At 35.0% G+C, this 6240-nt stretch overlaps 1 long non-coding RNA gene across 1 annotated transcript in view; it reads right to left on the bottom strand.

Annotated features, from left to right (window-relative positions):
• Positions 1-823, bottom strand: part of LOC149137538 (uncharacterized) — an 8943-nt gene extending 8120 nt beyond the window's left edge. Inside the window, exon 1 of the long non-coding RNA XR_016241539.1 lies at positions 695-823. This is a non-coding gene — a long non-coding RNA (uncharacterized LOC149137538). The remainder of the gene's footprint in view (positions 1-694) is intronic.
• Between the last annotated feature and the right edge of the window lie 5417 nt (positions 824-6240).

Here is a 6240-nt window from a genome sequence, read left to right as displayed (position 1 = left end):
GTAAATACAACTGTACCTTTACGGTGCAATCAGGTGTGTCTATGCAAAATAATAAACCGCATCTTCACGGCACACTCTGCATTTGTCAGCTTTCCAGATATAATGTGTCTAATCTCAGTCTGCAATTGACCTCAAACAGCTGCTATTTCTCAGTCACCAACAACAGAATGCAGCTATTAATTGAAGTCCTCATACGAATCTCATTTGATGCATCAGCATCATTGCGTGTCTGCACATCAACAACAACACTTAGGAAGTGACATTCGCAGCAGATGAATCTCGTATGTATTGAACTCGTCTCATCCACAAGAAGTTAAAAAAAAGACAACAGAAACTGTAATCTGGTTAGACACTTCCTGTAACATAACATGTTGATTAGTATAGTAATCAATAATTGTAGCAATAATAGTTGCAATAGCAACAACTGATATCAGTAATTCGGGAATAAATACTACTATAAGAAAAATGCTATCACACAATAGGAGGAAGACTCACAAGCGGATGCTGACATTCATGATTATAGCAAAGATAAGCGATGAGAAAGCATCATAAATATTAATAATGAAAAACATCAAGAGATTCAACAAACAGCAACAGTAATTATAATAGTGACAATTCTAATAGCACTAATAATAAAAATACATTTATGAAGAAAACATGGGTTTTCAAAATAACGATGCAACTTAGTATTCACATTCATGATGACAAAGAAGATCAGCCTTATCGTCAACGTCGTCGTCGTCGTCTTCATCGTCATCAAATCATCGCTATCATAGCCGTCGTCGTTGACGTCATCATCATTATGACGACCACCTAGGTCTTTGTACTTTATGTTGACGTTGCCATTCTTATGAACGATGGATGATCATGATCATGAACATGATCATGATGTGGAGGAAGAGGAGGAGGAGGAGGTCTACGATGACCACGACGATAATGTCGGTGATGATGATTATGAAAATGGCGATGATGACCATGATGATGGGAAAGATATAGAGATATAGAGGGTGTGGTACTAAATGTATTGTGAAAATAGGAGTGTCATGAGATTGTAAATGGTAAATCTAAGTGTACAAGACATAAAAATTATTCGTATTAAGAATATATCAATCGATAAATTAAAACGTTTTATTTTTGTGTTTTCCCTACATTTTCACTTGTTCGTCTGTACCTCACACGTACAAACATATACACACCATGACAGAGAGAAAGAGTGTGTGAGAGAGAGAGGGAGAGAGAGAGAGAGAGAGAGAGCGAGAGAAAGAACGAGAAAGGTAGATAGATAGATAGATAGATATATAGATAAATTAAATAGATAGTTGAATATATACATACATGAATACATACATATACATATGTTTGTGTGTGTCTGTGTGTGTGTTTTTGTGTGTATGTCCATCTTTATGTATCTCAATTTTGATATGTACTTGATGCAAAAATAAAACAATATTCTATTTCTATTCGTTATTCCGATCTTTAATCCTTGCTTCCGTTAAAAGTTTCATTCTTCAAACTATCTGATTTTCTGAAGAGCACCTTACGCCGGAAGTACCAAGGCCACTTTTATTGCACTTACCATCATTCGCATAATCATAATTCGCATGCATTGTTTCGTGGTGTCATTATTCCCGACTTTCATTTTCAACCTGCGAACATATACATACACAGAAACATTGACACAATCACACATTCGCACACACACCCACACTCACCCACTCACACACACACTAACGCACACTTGAATATATGTATATATCGATGTATATATATATATATATATATATATATATATCATAAATATAAGGGATTAGCAATTGAGTTGCTTCTCCAACATACTGAAAATTCAGAAGCAGCAGTCAAAGAACTACTGATTCTAAACTACAAATTTTTCTCTAAAATGGATGGCGATATTTATGGCACACATAGAACAAAAAACCGGAGGGAAAAGCACAAACAAAACAAGCCTTTAGTTAATTGGGTACGAATCGTTTCATGGTTAAGCGAACAAAAACTTCACTATTCCAATCTTCAGCCCAAATATTCTGATAAATTTGAAAGTGTCTCTAAAAAAATTCACGGTAATCCTTGGCCATGCGACACCAAAAATCAACGATAAGAAAGGCACTTACGAATTCATCCGTTAAACCGTAATCCTTCCACACGGAACTTTTTTTCATACGGGACTATTTGTGGCGCACATGGAGTGGATTTCTTTGGGGTGGGATGCCTGAACTCGCTAGCCGATGAATTCGTAAGTGCCTTTCTTATCGTTGATTTTTGGTGTCGCATGGCCAAGGATTACCGTGAATTTTTTTAGAGACACTTTCAAATTTATCAGAATATTTGGGCTGAAGATTGGAATAGTGAAGTTTTCGTTCGCTTAACCATGAAACGATTCGTACCCAATTAACTAAAGGCTTGTTTTGTTTATGGTTTTCCCTCCGGTTTTTTGTTCTATGTGTGCCATACATATCGCCATCCATTTTAGAGAAAAATTTGTAGTTTAGAATCAGTAGTTCTTTGACTGCTGTTTCGGAATTTTCAGTATGTTGGAGAAGCAACTCAATTGCTAATCCTTTATATTTATGATGATAAATGGTCTTACCGATAAAGGTTTATTTCATATTGAACTACTTGGCAAAATTGTTAATTGTTAATTCTATTATTAATTGACGATTCCCTGCCCTCATTTCTTGTATATTTTATATTTGATATCTCTAAGTTGGATAGTTAAACCGTAATCCTTCCACACGGAACTTTTTTTCATACGGGACTATTTGTGGCGCACATGGAGTGGATTTCTTTGGGGTGGGATGCCTGAACTCGCTAGCCGATGAATTCGTAAGTGCCTTTCTTATCGTTGATTTTTAGTGTCGCATGGCCAAGGATTACCGTGAATTTTTTTAGAGACACTTTCAAATTTATCAGAATATTTGGGCTGAAGATTGGAATAGTGAAGTTTTCGTTCGCTTAACCATGAAACGATTCGTACCCAATTAACTAAAGGCTTGTTTTGTTTATGCTTTTCCCTCCGGTTTTTTGTTCTATGTGTGCCATAGATATCGCCATCCATTTTAGAGAAAAATTTGTAGTTTAGAATCAGTAGTTCTTTGACTGCTGTTTCTGAATTTTCAGTATGTTGGAGAAGCAACTCAATTGCTAATCCCTTATATTTATGATGATAAATGGTCTTACCGATAAAGGTTTATTTCATACTGAACTACTTGGCAAAATTGTTAATTGTTAATTCTATTATTAATTGACGATTCCCTGCCCTCATTTCTTGTATATATATATATATATATATATATATATATATATATATATATATATATATATATATATATATACATAAATTTATATCTATCTTTATATATATATGTATGTATGTAAGTATGTGTGTGCGTGTGCATGTGTATACATCTATATATGGATGTATAGGAATATATATATATATATATATATATATATATATATATATATATATATATGTATCAGCGGGCTTCTTTCAGTTTCCGTCCACCATATCCACTCACAAGCCTTTAGTCGGTCAGAGACTATAGTAGAAGACATTTGCCGTAGGTGCCACGCAGTAGGAGTGAACCTGGAACCGTGTGGTTGGGAAGGAAGCTTAGCACACAGCTACGCATGTGCCTATATATATATATATAGATAGATAGATAGATAGATAGATAGATAGATAGATAGATAGATAGATGTGTGCGTGCGTGTGTGTGTATGTGTGATTGAAAGAGTTCAGCAGAGTTCGCCACCATCCCCTGCCGGAGCCTTGTGGAGCTTTAGGTGTTTTCGCTCAATAAACAGTCACAACGCTCGCTCTGGGAATCGAAACCGTGATCCTATGACCGCGAATCCACTGCCCTAACCACTTGGCCATTGCGCCTCCACTGATAGATTTTGTATAGAAACAGTAAAGGACTTTTCGGTGTATCACTCCAAACCAGATATCGTAATCTTTGAAAACCAAAGTACGTAATCCCGTCGTAATTGGGATCAGCTATTTTAGCACCTCTGTAGGTTTCAAGGTAGATTTCAGTTCTCTCAGTATTAAAACATGGGCGGTTATTCAGTTTTTAATTGAAACTGGATATAATGAATCTATGCCACGTCACATTACAATCTTTCAGAAATATAACACAACTCTCGAACACAAATATATTTTCCTGAGATGACTAAGATTATGTGTTCATAAATTATGTTTTATACCGACACAGTTATCGACTTGAACAAAGTTTGTTACAGGTAATTATCTATTTTCATGACCTATATATTATAGCACATCAAATATTCTCATGAAAATGTTTCACACAGATATATTAACAAGACTCCTAAACAATGTCTAGATATTCTAAAATTTGCTATATATCATATTATTTTGGTCATAAACATCCTTCGTAAATTTGAACGAGATTGTAGGTAAATATGTTATTCTAAATTTCTTGCTTAACCACTTATTGCTGCTGCCCTCTTTCTGTAAACTATTTTCTTATTTCTAATTCAGATTCATCCCGACTAACATACTTTACTAAAGATACATACATGCATGCATACATACACACATGCATGCATGCATGCATGTGTGTGTGTGCAAGCGCGCGTGTGTGTAGGGAGACAGAAAGAAAAAGAGGGAACGAGAGATCCGTGCATCATACGTAATACTCAAATTAACTGTGATATTCGTCCCGAGATAATACGTTTTATGGACGTATTTCTGTTTAGAAACACAAATATATCAATAACAGACGAACATCGTCCTGCAGCTGCGGTGACAATGCTTGATGCCCCTTCCTGCCGCATTGGGTGTTGTCAGTAACACGTACTTACGGCTAGTCGCATGCTAACACAAAATACCCCGATGAATACTCGGCATCTTATATATTTACAGACTAGATATTGTTGACATACTTATTAATCCTGGATATGGGACATAATCTTCATCTCCAAAAGTGGGAATTACATAACCCATTAACCTTTAAAATTCCTCGTTGCTGGACCAATGAATGGCTCTCTATTTTCTCCAGATTGTCTCTTCTCCTGTCAAACTGGGATTACATCTGCAGCTATACGATTCTATATTTTGCCAGTTCGTTCCTGTCGGATATCTTAAAGGAAGTCTCTAGACTTATTACCGGCTCGATGAACTCTGTGCGTCACGATATGTTAAAAAAAGAACTAATTAAACACTTCTTTATCTTTCAACCGTGCTCCAGCTTCATATGGCAGAGAAACTCAATGTTCGAAAGTCCTCTCAGTGGTGCAGATCTCACTCTAAATAAAGGTTGACAAAATTGCACTTAATTTTGAAAGAAATGGAAATCGACATTAAATTGCTACACAAAAGGTTGTTATTCTAGTTGGTGAAAAATAACTGATAAATACTAGGTATGATTTGAGTGGTCTGTAATAGGGAAATATTTCAATGTCTTGCCTTCAACAGACATGTTGAAAAGCTGTTTGATGCTTCTCTCATTCTGCTGTCAAATAATAAAGGCTAACGATTGAACAGAATAAGAGCAATAGTTCTTTTTTTTAATTATTAAATAATTAGTATGCAAGTTCAAATACATTTATATATGTGTAGGTGTGTATGTAGGCATTTATCTATATATGTATATGTAGTTGTGTTCATTTATATATGTACATGTAGCTGTGTGTATTGATTCACTATATGCTTCAACATCATTCATATAAATAAGATAGTGCATGTATATGCGTGTATGTTTGAGTATATACGTACAGGTATAATATAGGTTTATTTGGTATATTTATATAAATTTGCACATATATGAACGCTATATGAACATATGTACACAAATATAAATTGTATATATACACGTACACGTATAATAGCGTTTTCACGTATACAATGTATATTTTCTATATACTTTAATTTGCACAAAAACTACATACATACTTTCAGCAAAAATACATACACCATAAATCGCAGTCAGCATCGGATGCCATCTACTGGGGATTTTTTAAACTGTTGTTTTGGAGTTGAAGTATTGAGTTAGTTCGTGAGTGAAAGTTTAGAATCAAAGGAAGTCTTTTTTTTTTATTTTGTCGATACAGACCATTTCGGTTTTAACGGGCATCAGTCACAAAATATTCTGAATTAGCAAGCAAAACATTATAGGCTCCACTATAAGGAGTCTTCAGATGCCTTTGCACTGCTCTGTACTGTTGCGGATGCCAAGATATTTAGTACCACTATTTGTA

The sequence above is a fragment of the Octopus bimaculoides genome, chromosome 1 (assembly GCF_046866305.1).
Source record: "Octopus bimaculoides isolate indiv1 chromosome 1, ASM4686630v1, whole genome shotgun sequence".
NCBI classification, from domain to species: domain Eukaryota; kingdom Metazoa; phylum Mollusca; class Cephalopoda; order Octopoda; family Octopodidae; genus Octopus; species Octopus bimaculoides.
This window is presented reverse-complemented; position numbering and strand designations above follow the sequence as displayed.